Source organism: Coptis chinensis, chromosome 6, assembly GCF_015680905.1.
Source record: "Coptis chinensis isolate HL-2020 chromosome 6, ASM1568090v1, whole genome shotgun sequence".
Lineage (NCBI taxonomy): Eukaryota > Viridiplantae > Streptophyta > Magnoliopsida > Ranunculales > Ranunculaceae > Coptis > Coptis chinensis.
Window position 1 is genome coordinate 8,089,190 of NC_141461.1, and position 13,930 is coordinate 8,103,119.

A 13,930-nucleotide genomic window follows, 5' to 3' on the forward strand; every position below is an offset into this window, starting at 1 on the left:
TCTATCAGTACTCGCAATATTGGGAGTACCCAGGGAAATCATAAGGCCTCTACATTGAGGAAAAACCTGTTCTGTGTCTAGCTCTGTCTAGAGGTGCTACTTTTTAGTCTGTCTTATGATCCCTACTCCTAAGATGGAATAACTAACGCGGACGAAGGAGGAGCTATACATTATTACTTTTTGTAGTTGGTTTCCATTATGCTTATACAATGTTAGATATCTCTTACTGTTTTCAAAGTTTTGAAATTCAATATTGAAATATACGCACAATATAAGTATGAGTTGGTTTAAGGAGAAAACTCTAATTACGAAATTGCATTTAATTTCCTCGTTTAGTTACCGTACAAATAATATGACTACCTCTCAACATTAACTGAAGAACGGAACATAGCAGAATGCAGCATAGCAAAATATTGGAGGCAACTTAGTGGTCAAGACCATTGGAGGGGTCCATTGAACCCTCTCGCAAACGAAATGCGGCCATATATACCTCCTTCACTATGCCACTTACTCTCCATCTATGGTTGGTTTACAAACCAACGTCTGAAGTACAAACTAACTGCATAGCAATTAAAAGTGTCTATATAATGACTTGTACTAAACAATGAAAGAATCAGCTGCTTTGGACAATAATATGAAATCATTCAAAAGCGGATTCAGTTACAAACAATCACCGAACAAATAAAAAACAAATCTATTACAAATCCAACTAATGGAATAATCAGAAAGAGATAAAAGGAAAGAAAAAAAATCTTACGTTGGAATGTTTGTTTTGCTCTACTTGCGAACCTCCATTATTCTTCGTAAATTATTTATTTACTTTTGGGATCAACCTCCATTTTTGGAGAAGAAAGATCACTTCTTTTTAGACGAAGAAAATAAAGAAGAAAAAGAGGGAATTGAAGAGTTTCATTATTAATGAAACTTTGCCCCTCCCCGTGTTTGCATTAGTTTATATTATTTTAATCTTTGATGCTCTATTCTTTCTAGAAATTACAACCCACCACTTTTTAGTATTGGTTGTGAGCATCACACCCTAAAAAAAACATAGCATATTAGTATATACTCCAATTAATATTATTCTCCAGTTATAACTCGTCTACCGAAGTCGCAACTTAACAATCACATTTAGGCTGGTCTTAATATGAAGGCTTCCATAAACAGCCACATTATAAATTTAAAATCACAAATTTCATACCTTCAGATATGCTAACAATCAATGGAAATAAATCTAAAACAAAAATAAAATATATGAACACCATCACACTGTGCAATTTCTAATGGCCAAACTTAGATATCGCTTTGACCAACCAAGTCATCCTAATAGTTCATTTGGCACATTAGTCCAGCCAAGTCCACAATTCTTCAACATCAAAAGAAAACAATCATACTCAATCTATAACGTGCTGCTAATGCTAAATTAATCCAAGACGATGGAAGATGATGTAAGATTTTATAGTACACAATGATTCTCCTTTTAACTGTTTAATAATCAAAGAAAAAAAATTAACATAATCAATTGAGGGGTCTAATTTAACAACCAAAGTTAAAGGTGAAGAAAGTAGGGATTTAATCAATTGTGTACCTGAATCTTTTCTCTCCCAATTAAAACAATAGTAATGGTGGCATGCATGGAAATCAATATATAAAACATCGACAATCTTCGATTTGGTGATTAGTGCATTGATTAGCTAATGATTTGGTGCATTGATAGCTTATATGACAATACGACATTGGTACAAATACACTCAGAAATAATCCAAGCCCTGAATTGAAATTGGATATATGACAAATAAAAAAAGGACTCGGAAAATCAACAAAGGACTCAAATGAAAAAAAGGCAAACAAAATTCAGAAATGAATAATTCTCATTGTAAAGGTACTAACTCTTATAGAAAGAAAGAGGACCTGGAGTGTATTGGACTTGGGAAAATGAGGCCCCAGGAAAGAGAGAACACATGAAAGTGTTTGCATGCCCTTTGTTATCATGAAGAGATTGCACCTTTTGAACCAAAAATACCTGAAAAGTGCAATGCTTTAGTAAGTTAGTAACATATAATTCAAAGTTAAAACTAAATTATTGAATGAAATATTTAATTAATATATAAAAAAAAAAATCGGCATTTGGACCTTAGAGAGGAGAATTCTTGCTCCAACATGTTTGTTATCCAAGCCAAATGTATTATCAGACTCATCAACACCAAGTGTTTGTCCATTAACTTGAATATACTTCAAATAAGTTGATTTTTAGTTGCTTTGTGCAACCATGCAGCACCCCATAACAACTCATCGTATCCTTCAATAAATTGAAAAACTAATCAGAACAAAACCCTTCAAAAACTACATTCAATAAACTATGGATGGATAGCTGCTTACTTGGTAACCATAATAAGAGCAGTAAAATGGGCAGACATATGATTTTAAACCATCACTATAAGCTCCTATGTACTTATCAGAGGATCCACATACCTATGAAGCCCACATTGAAATTCAACTTATAATGAGTAAAGTTTTAAAGAAAGTCAAAAACAGAACAAAAAAAAACATAGAGAAAGAAAAGACATTTTTTCTTACACCGATAGCTTTTCTGCTCAGAAGCCTGGAGTAAGAGGGATCAGTTTTCCTAAAGACAAATGAAGCAGTTGCTAGTGTTGTAGCAGTTTCAGCAGCTACATATGACCCAAGACTAATTTTGTCTATCTTGAATATTGATCTTCATGTATCCATATCTTCTGGTCTCTCTCAGCAAGCATGGTCCTTATTAGCATCACCAACCTGCCCAACATAATTGTCCAACAGAAAACTTAGTTCCTTAATAAATAAATAAAAAACATTGAGCACAAAATAAATTTCAAACTGGGGAGAAATTTTCCATTTTTAGGACAAAATTGTTCACAAAAAAACCACATTTACTTCAAGATTTGAAAAGTAGAGCAGTGTGGAAAATGTGGAAATGAGAATAGTAGAGTTTATGACTATTTAGTACCACAAACTTTCACTCTTTTTCCTAAATGGTACCCGAACTTTGTTTCTCACTTATTCGTATCACGAAGTTTCAATTTGTTTCAATTTAGTACCTCAGTTAAATTTCCATCCAATTCCGTCCAATTTCACTAATGGCGTTAGCACTATTTACACAACACTATTCATATGAACAGTGTTTTCACTGTTCACGTGAACAATGTTTTTTCAAAAATCAAATTTTGAAAAATAAAAAAACACTATTCACGTGAATATTTTTTTTGTAAGAATCTTAAAAATAAATTCTTGAATGAAAAATAATTAAAAAACACTATTCACGTGAACAATGTTTTTACTATTCACGTGAATAGTTTTTTTTTAAAGATTGATTAAAGATTATTACACAAAAAAAAAAAACGTCCACGTGAATAGTAAACACTGTTCATGTGAATAGTAAACACTGTTCATGTGAATAGTATTTTTTATTATTTTTCATTAAAGAGTTTATTTTTAAGATTCTAAAAAAAAAACTATTCATGTGAATAGTGTTTTTTTGTTGTTCAAAATTTGATTTTTGGAAAAACATTGTTCACGGAATAGTGCTGTGTGAATAGTGTTGTGTGAATAGTGCTAACGCCGCCGTTAATGAAATTGGACGGAATTGGATGGAAAATTAACTGAGGTACTAAATTGAAACAAATTAAAACTTCGAGGTACGAATAGGCAAGAAACAAAATTCGGGTACCATTTAGGAAAAAAAGCGAAAGTTCGTGGTACTAAATAGTCATAAACTCAAATGAGAAAAGAGTTAAAACCCTAACATAAATGGTTCCAGGATAAGCAATAGCAGTGAGAAGATAATCAGTAGCCCAACGAATAGCTTCTTTTGCATTATGCTACTCACTCTTCATCAAACCCCCAAACTCAAGAACACTCCAAGGAAGCATAGTAGTAGTGAATACCATAGGCAAACCAAACTTCACATTATCCCCTATTCGTACCTCAAAAATTAGGAAGGAACAAAAATAGATTACACATGAAGTTCTAAATTGCAATTCCACGCTTGGGACCTTACAACAAATTCTCTCTTATTTTAATATCTGGTTCAAACCAACAAAAGTTCTCCTGTTTGGGCATTGGCCATATACATCCCACTTTTTGCCAACTCCATACACAAACTTTACACAAATTAAAATTCAGTTACCAAAATTGGCATCCGTGCATACATGCTTGCTGGGGCTTATTGAAAAATCTATTGCGGGTGCCACCAACTAACTGGGGGTAGTGAACTGAAAACCACAATTATGAACATGTGAGAAATCGCACTATGATGTTTAACGAACCTGCTGACCAGCAACAATGTTTCTTCGGCGCCGATAGTAAGCACATATTCGTTTGCGATTTCATTCTCGTTCAAGGGCTCGTTGTTCATCAGCCATTTGTCGCCATCTCCTAGCTTATTGACGAACACGGTCATGTTCTCTGCGCAAAGAGAGTTATTCTTCAGTCATGTGATGGGGGTGAATTCTTTGTTGCTTTCGCTGTTATTGTCGTGACCCAAGTGTTGACATGGTCATTTGTATGTGAAGGGTTGTCCATGTTCGACTGATTTGAATCACACGGTGGTCAATAGAATGCATTCAACTCATTTTAAACAACAACAATAATAATAAGACTATCCTCAAGGTTAACACTATCCTCTCAATTAAATGTACAATATTTTTTGCCAATGGAATTTTTTTTTTGTTCAATCATGGAAGCAATATGTGCACGTTTGTGAGTAGAGGAACTTCATCTAGTTTTTTTTATTGCATAGCCTAAAGTAAAATATCGACACATTGTGAGTAACTCAGTATTTAATTAGTTACATGTCATGAATATGATAAACGAGTCGATCAAAAACTTCATATCTAACTATTAATACACAAAATATAGTCAGACTATAGATGAAAAAGCATAAACAAACTCCCAAGTTCATATATCAAAGTGTAACATTCACAATCAGCATACAAATATTTGCAACATAACCAAATGAGACACCTAAAAACACTTCTCAAAACAGATAAAAACAACACCTGAGTCTCATTGCATTCAAATCAGCCTTTAGCGACGCAGAAATCGATGCCATAGCCTGCACATGACCATTACAAAACATAATCAATCATACACTCCTTAAACACTAAATTTTAAGCACCCCCAATTGTTTATAAGACCCAACTAAAAATCAAAGAAAAAAAAAATTATTGTTTTTTAGCTGAAGGGCATGAAATTCTTTGTTTTTGGCTGAATTATTGTTTTTTTGGTTAAAAAGCTGATGTGTCCAGATTTGAGGAAAAAGGGATGACGATGTGGTTTCTTGGGAGCATTCTCAATTACTCAATATTAATGGTCTTTGAAAAAAAAAACTAATGAGATGAAACATAAAACGAAGTCGGCAAATCAAATCTTACTGAACTTTTACTATTTCAGTGTTATATCGAAGAGTTAATATGTTAATATTTGTGGAAGTGTGCTTCGATTCTCTAATTTCAAAATGGGACAACCAAAAACCAAAAAAACGGAAATTCTCAGTTCATACCATAAGCAAAAATCAATAAAACGTAAATATTGGTCACGACTACTCCATGTATTTTTTTGGTTTGAGAAGACAGCAGTACCATAAGAACACAACACTACTACTCAGTATTTCATCATACAACATCTCAGCTTATAAGCAATTGGATTGCTTGGATCACAACATATATATTATAGATTGAAAGAGAAATTTTTTTTATCATGGAGAGAATGGAATTCTACACTACAATTGGCAGATTTTTCACCTTTGGATTTTCAGAAGAAAATCTAATCTATTACTGAATACTTTGCAAGTTTACTAAAATAAAGGATACTATACTTGGTACTCTGGTAGGCTGTGGTGCTGGTGGCAGAGAAGTCATCAAAGCCGTTGTTTTGGTTGAGGAAGAATTGATTTTGGCGAAGGAGGAAGTGCTACTGGATTTCAAGAAGAACAAAGCAAAAGGAAGTCTTTTTGGGCTTTCAGAGACGAACTTTACGAAGAAATAGGGAAGAAGAAGATATAGATGTCGGCGTTTTTCCTTCTTTTTGGGTTTTCTTTCTTTTTTGGGTTATTAATTATGGAGAATAATTGAAAATATGAAAATAGCTAGGGTGTGGATTTTTTTTTTTTTTTTTTGCCGAATGATTGTTTTTCCTCAAAAAAGCTGACGTGTATGTCTGCATTAGAGGAATTTAGACTTTGGTCCTAACCATAGTTGGTTTATTAGGGTTTAGTCCAGAAAAGCTTGAATATTAGGGTTTAGTCCTAGTTTTGGTTTTTGACCGCTAGTCAACTGAGTTGACTGTGGTCAATCAGTTTGTATTTTTGAAATGACAATAATACCCCTCGCGTGCAATATCACGTGCTTCTATTTTATCAAATTTATTCGACACGTGTCGACATCTGACTTCGACTTTTGATGTGACCGTCGATCTTAAATTTGCGCATCTCGAGAATACAGATGAATACTGAAAGAGATAAATCCATTGGTTGTATTAATTATAATCTTTCTTTCGTGATCAACAACTGCAATACCTTGGATAATACATTCATCTTGGATGAGCACATCCGGAGGTTGAGGAAGTGGGGACCATTCACCAGAATGAACGTCGTATACCTCATCCCAAGGGTTTGGAATTGGATCACATTCCATATCAGATGCAAATACATATATCTTGTTACCAACAGTTTCTACTGCTTGAGAATCAACTCTCTCATGAACCATCGACTCACTTTTCACCCGAACCACGAATCGGTAGTGTCACATAAATGGACATCATCCTTTGTACCAGTGTAATAATTATCCTTACTTGTATAACCTCCAAATAGAAATATTCTAGACCCGTATGCGGCAGAGGCAAAAAATTTGGGAGTTGAGGATCCAAAGCATTTCGAAACAGAATGAGAGTGTCTCTTTCAAGAACACCTAGTTTTATTTTTCGAGCCATTATCATCACCGGGATCGGTTCGAACCAAACAAATTGATCTGGCTTTGTTTTGAAACCAACATATAAATATAAATTCTTGTTCACATCATCATCAGCAGTAGTATCCTTCTCGACAAGAGGATTTCCTGATAAAGAGGTTGTATCCTTCTCGACAAGCTCGAGTTGTGCTTTTTCCCTTTTTAACGCTTTACTCTTCTGACCCATCTCCGTCTCTCTTTCTTTCTTGCCCCTCAGACCAAATGCCGATCAATTTACTTTATCATTCTGGATTTGGATTTTTTCTTTTTTCTTTTTTCTGTAATGGGCCGAATCGTATAGTTGGCTAAATCTGTATAGTTGACACGTGTTGAATAAATTTGATAAAATAGAAGCACATGATATTGCACGCGAGGGTATTATTGTCATTTTGAAAATACAAGCTGATTGACTACAGTCAACTCAGTTGACTGGCGGTCAAAAACCAAAACTAGGACTAAACCCTAATATTCAAGTTTTTCTGGATCAAACCCTAATAAACCAACTATGGTTAGGACCAAAGTCTAAATACCCCTAAAAATAAGCGTCTTCTTTCCTTTGCATTGCAAAGAATAAAACCCATGATAAAAAACTAAGGAAAAAATACGCTGAAAATCAAAGTATATATTAACTAATTTGCTGTAATGGGGTATTCAGTATACATTTGAATGATTTTTGTGCATAACTAATTGTTATTGTTTGTTAGTGCAGGAGAGTTTGCAATTGAGAAGCTTATACACGCCTTAAGGGAGGATGACGATGGGGTGAGGTTTCACCACCCCCCATACTATGTTTTCTCTTGTAGTTGTACTTAATACTGAGATGTTGTCCTGATGCAGGAGTGCCCAAGCGAGTTTTAGTTTTTGAAAAATGTAGCAGATAAACTTGGTTACGAGGTAAGGACCTTCACACTCCATGATATCTCAGACTAGAATGGTGATAAAAACGCAATTGACCGACCTTCACACTCCATGACATATCAGACTATAATGATGCTAAAAACACAATTGACCTTCTTAAGGGGAAGTGTGAATCCCCTCCCCCCTCTTTAGTTTAAGTGGGCAAGCCTATTTTATGAGATCAGTAACTCGGCAGTGCTGGCGGGGTTCGAACCCCAGACCTCTGGTATCGCCACCCAAAGGTTTTACCAACTAAGCTAGTTGGCACCTTCGTGAATCCTTATTTCATGCCTTGGAACTCCATTTATTATGATTCCTATTTAGACGTGAGATGATCTTCTTTGTTCGTCTGAACTTAAATTAGTTTACTTTGTTTCCGCAATCCAGGTAAAAATGGTGCGAATTACAGAAAGGATTGTGAATACATACTATGCTAGAATATTTTTCTGCAAGGTAGGGGTAACTCATCCTCGAATTCATAGGACAGGACTGCTGTTCTGTTTTCTCTGTTTATAATAGCATTAGCAACTTACTTGTAAGTGAAAGGTCTTTTATCTTTATATCATGGTTTTCATAATCTGCAGCCTGGGGAAAAAGCTATGTTAACTGCAGATGCACGTCCATCAGATGCCATAAATGTTGCAAAAGATGCAAGGTAGTATTAACACGGTCGTTTCAAGAGAGTTTTCTTAAAAAAATTATTAAGAGCATTTTCTTTTCTCTGTGAAGTTTCTTTTAACTGAACTATCATATGCAGGTACCTATTTATATGAACAAGCAAATTGTCTTGACAGATGCAATTGTTTATGGAACACAAAGAGGAAAAAATGCAAAATCAGTATATGATGTATCATTGGACAGGTATCATTCGTGTTTCGGTTGCTCATAGCGATTAAGTTCGTAAGATGCATTTTGACCTAGTGTTTTCTAAGTCACTTGCATACAGCTTCGTTTGTGGGCAGGGACTTCTCCCTTTGCCAAACACCTAGACTAGGCTAGCTCATTTATTTCCTTTCTTTCTTCAAGATGTTTCATACACTTAATCCTTTAGTTCCCCCTCCAGTTCCTTTTTGATTTAGTCACTCTTCTTCAAATCTGGTTCAGTCATGGGCTGTACAAGGTATGAAGGTGGACTGGGATAGGTGAAAATCGGATTTTATGTTCCAGAATCAAACTGGTTACTTTTTTTAAAATATCATTAGCGGCAGTATGAGACATAGTTTAATATTTTCTCATTTCCGGGGAGGCTAATATCATGGGAGTGAATATTAAATATTTACTCACTAAAATGAGATTCTGGTATATTAATTCTAGGAGTTGTGGAATGATCAATTTGTGTTCAATAAGAATACTGCTGTTTTGCTACTTAAATTGCCGTTTCTTTTATTATTTCTCTCTTAGTGAGCTCCTTTGTAACTAATATCATCCAATACCAATACACAATAAAGTCTTGTAGGTAGAAGCCTTCCATGTTTCATTTTCAGCAAAAAATGTTTGAAATATATAGTATAACAATTTGTAGCACTTGGTTAAAAGGGAAGCAGAAGAACTAGTTCTACTGCTCGAATATGATGTGGAGATGACATCTGTAGATAAACTGAATGATATATAATTCAGATAGCCTCCATGCTTACATTCGATTCCTAGAGATTAGAAGTCATATTCCACTGATGATATTAATTTCTGTAACTGGGCGTTTTTGAATTGAACCATTCTATCCATTAGTGTTGCTTTAGAAGAGACACATCAGTTGTAGTTGACCAAATAATTTAGACCAAGAATGTTGCGCATGCGGCCAACTTAGTCCGCTTTCAGCAATATTTTCCTTAAATTAGCATGGATTAGCATAAAGAGATTGTCCCATATGTTTCTATACGAATACGAGTTTCAAGTAAAAGAAAAACAATGTATATAGCTTGTGTTCATGTTCTCAAAGGAATATGACCACAATTGTCTTTCATCTCACGGAACAGATGTTGGTAGAAGTTGGCCTGGGCTTTTTTACCTGCTGTTCTTCGTTTTGCTGTTTAGGTTTAATACCCAATGTTTTAAGCCACGAGTTTATGTCTTGTTCAGTGCTGAGGAAGGCACGGATTTACTTGCAGAGGAACTTCATTTGATTAGGAGTTTGTATACAGCTATCACAGAGGAAAGATATCAAGATGCAGGTACTTGAAATAACATATCAATTTACATTTCTTAGTGTTCATTATGTTGGGGCAAATACTTATCAGAACAATTTGCTTTATCTTGTCTGATTATTTATTTTACCCCTTTTTTAAATAAAAGATGAGCTATTCTTGTATTTCCTTACTGATGTGATTCCTGTTTCTTCTAGTGATTTTGAGGGACAAACTCACAAAGCTTCAAACACCCAGATATGAATTTTAACTGGTTTCGGAGGTACACCCTTACCCTATATAAAAAGACAGTAGACTATTCACTTTTTTCATTTTAAAACTATGGCGAGTAAATTGTGTATTTTCAAGTTCTCTCAAGTCTGAATTAGTGATGCATAATCATACAATTCTTAAGTCATAAGTTATTTCAGTAAAGTTGTAAACAAGTTGGTAGTGCTCGAAGCCATCTATCAGAAGTGCTTACTATAGTTATTAATAGCCATTGATTGTATTACAGCCTTCAGGGGTCTCTCATTTTTGTTTTAAATGTCTGCGTATTGTTAAGCATATGTTATATTTGTTATCAAGCGTGACAGTAGTTAGGACTTTAGGCATTGTTTTATGCAGCTAATAGATGATGCTTACTTTGACCTTTGCATACATGTTTATGCGTCACAGGTTTTATACGGTTGTATTTTCCCAGGAATAGGATCCATACAAATAGCGAACAATATCAGCAAACTGTACAAGCATGGAATGTATAGTACTTATAAATAGAAACGTTTCGCATATGTGGATCTGATGTATCCTCTTGAACTTTCTGTCAGCTATTACTTCCACAACGCAGTAGTCAGTAGAAGATAGTACTTGTATATTTCTAATATATCTATTAAGGCTCGTGATTAAAGGATGCACATTTGCAGATAATGCAACCACGTCGGCCAGCAGTTTTTTTCTTTTGTTTTTTGTTGTTTTCTTTGTTTTTCTGTATAACCATATTCTGCTGATATAAGAAGAGGTGAGCACAAGGATTTCCATTACAAAAAGGTACCTCGAGGTCCATCAGGATGATTTCAGAGCTGATTGCTATTGGATGATCCAGAAATTATGAAAATTGTCTACAAACAACAGTTCACTGCGGTTTCCGACATAATAAAAATAGGATTTTATTTGGAAGATGACTCTTATTTTAGTCTGTAGATTATATAAATAGAAGTTTAGGTCTACATGTGATGAGATAACATAAAATAAAGGAGAATAGCTTGAGCCGCCTAGGAGGAAAACTAGTGTTGATCTCTACAAGCTGCATTGGATTCTAGCATCAAAGGAGCAAGGCAAGTACCGATTTGTTGTGCTACTTTTCTACCTCTAGAATTATTGGTATAGTCAAGCCAGTGGTGTACTGGTGTTGGTTTCGTATGCTTATCATGTATGGTGCGTACTGTGTAGTTGGGCCGTAATTTGCATATATGCATATCAATCTTTTGTTCGCATGTTTACTAGTTTTGTCAATCTTTTGTTTGCATGTTTACTAGTTTTGTCAATCTTGTATGAAGTATGAACTGACCGTATTTGGTCTGCCACACCTCTATACAGCAGAGCCAGGGGGGTCCAGGGTACGCCCCGGCTCACCCTGAATTTTGGATGAAAAAGTACTACTTTTCACGCCTGAAATTCTCCACTTCATTAAGCCTTGAGCATTTCTAAATTGTCAATATTACCCTATTTAGAGTAAAATAGAGTAAAGGCTTATGTTATATCTGCTATTCTGCTAAGGGTCTAAGAGTAGTTTCCACTTTATATTAGTTAGTAGAGCTCTCTGAACCAGCCCACATGGGTTGTACACTTACTTCAACTGAAGAGAAATATAATCATTTGGTATTGCTATTGTAAGTTTCTCATATTATATGTAAGCATGCTTCTCCAACCATCAGAAGCCTCATGGCATTTCATTTACCTTTCATATAGGGAGAGAAAAAAAAAATGGCAGAGAAATGAGAGATTAGACAAATAGATGCTCCTTATTATTGAAAATTAAATCAATTAACAAAACAAACAATATAATGAACTAAGTTTTATTTGTAATTCAAATTTGAAAATTATATTTCCTAAACTATAATAGATTTTGATTTTTAAAAATTGAAATTATAAACTAAAAATTGTTTGTTTGTATAACAAGAGTAATAAAAAGCAAATAAATAAAAATAAAATAATGGATTGAAAATATTAAACTAAGAGAAACAAGAAAAATATGTGTGGCGTCTAATTGAGTAAATTTATAGTGCTAGTCGGCTCACCATGGAATAAATTTCTGGCTCTACCACTGCCTCCATGTTTTCATGTTATTTAAATTTTTTTTTTAGTAGAGTTAGGTCATTGCATGCTTTTGTACCTCTTTCTATTTTTGTACTTGTGTCCATATTTACATCCTTAATTAGATAGACAATCATATGAGTTTAGTATACCTTCATTGTTGTTGACCCTTCATTCTTGTTGACCCTAAGGTTGTGTTTGTTTAGTGGCAAATTTCTAGTGGGAAAATATTAAATTTGCCAGTGTTTTTCCACTAGAGCTTTGGCATGCTAATGTGTAGTAGGAAAATTTCAGTTTGCTAGTGTTTGTTTGCAAAAATTTCTAGTGAGAAAATATGGGATTGGCCAGTTTTGCTAGTGTTTGTTTACATAGTTTTTTTTTCCTATGGGAAATAATATTTCAACTTTTTGGAAATATATATATATTTTTTTTCAAACTCAATGAAGTCTAAAACTAAAACTAAAATACAAAATACAAAATACAAAATAAATAAAATTAAAAACAATGTAACTCAACATTAAAAGTAATAGTATGTCTTTTGAAACAACCATAAAATAAAGTCAAAGTACAATAGATCTTAACAGCCATTGTTATCCAAACACATAAAATTGTGCCTTGGATAAATTCTATTTCTATATTTTTTCATACTCGGATCACGTGCTATGGCTTGATCCCAAACCTCGTTGCTAGCTATGATCTTCTGTTCTTCATAACTCCATTCAAACCCCTGTTGCATAGTTACACTAGTAATATCGCATGCCATCCATTGTAAGGTCTTCACTCGGGTGAGTTATATGACTAATAGTCAAGTTGATACCAAATGCAAATGTGTTTTAGAGTGTTTCTTTTGCACACTTTTTTTTATATTGGAAGAAATTTGTTCTCATTCTTATAACCTAGAAATAACTCGATATGAAATATATCGATAAGAACATTGTCCATCTCATTTGTCCATCGCATTGTCATATCTAATTAATAAGCATACAAATGAAGTTAATATACATAAAACAATGATGAGTTAAGAAAGTGAACCGCCAACATACTAACTCAAGCATAAAAATTTGAAAGTGAACCGCCAACATTCTCTGAATCCTTCACTAGCTTGTACGCTTTCTATAACTCATCTGCCTCAAAATGCATATCAACTACACAACTATAATGCTCGTCTTTTGGTTTTATCCCAAAATCACGATCATAGACTCAAAACACTCAGCCCCAGACTCACATAGCCAGTCCCGTCCCACAACTGACCCCTCTTCAAACCCCGAAACAATTTCATGCAGCGCACCAAGCAGCAAGAGGCAGCACACACCTAACTCCACCACACACACACGCCTACACCACACTCCACCAAAAATCGCAGCAGCACACACACACTACCGGGATTTACTTTGAAGGAGCCTACCCGCTTCAAGCGTGGATAGAGCCATTCTATTTGATTACCACGTAGCACTCATTTATTACTTTCTTAATAAATGACTTAACAGGCAACACCTGTCTAAACTTTAAACTAAACTCTTTTCTCTCTATTACAAAAAAAAAATTCTCTCTTTTCCCTTTTTATTCCTTTATTAAACTTTTCTCTCTATTTCCTGCTTTTTTAAGGAAACATTTAAT

General features: G+C 34.4%; 1 long non-coding RNA gene and 2 pseudogenes across 3 annotated transcripts; 1 reads left to right on the forward strand and 2 right to left on the reverse strand.

Moving 5' to 3' along the window:
- Nucleotides 1–1,635: 1,635 nt before the first annotated feature.
- On the reverse strand, nt 1,636–3,999 carry LOC147491230 (endoglucanase 17-like; annotated as a pseudogene). Its single transcript, XR_015199407.1, has 8 exons — nt 3,996–3,999; nt 3,866–3,952; nt 2,914–2,975; nt 2,575–2,775; nt 2,377–2,469; nt 2,131–2,285; nt 1,888–2,020; nt 1,636–1,766 (listed from the first exon to the last, which is right to left on the reverse strand). The product of XR_015199407.1 is annotated as an endoglucanase 17-like (transcript).
- A 7-nt stretch (nt 4,000–4,006) lies between these two features.
- LOC147491231 (uncharacterized) lies at nt 4,007–6,203 on the reverse strand. Its single transcript, XR_015198560.1, has 3 exons — nt 5,855–6,203; nt 5,037–5,092; nt 4,007–4,566 (listed from the first exon to the last, which is right to left on the reverse strand). It is a non-coding gene; the product is annotated as an uncharacterized LOC147491231 (long non-coding RNA).
- Nucleotides 6,204–7,625: 1,422 nt separating this feature from the next.
- LOC147491232 (bifunctional nuclease 2-like) lies at nt 7,626–11,046 on the forward strand (annotated as a pseudogene). The gene is made up of 9 exons (XR_015199408.1): nt 7,626–7,630; nt 7,688–7,745; nt 7,821–7,877; nt 8,268–8,379; nt 8,465–8,535; nt 8,638–8,741; nt 9,957–10,048; nt 10,219–10,283; nt 10,679–11,046. The product of XR_015199408.1 is annotated as a bifunctional nuclease 2-like (transcript).
- Nucleotides 11,047–13,930: the final 2,884 nt, after the last annotated feature.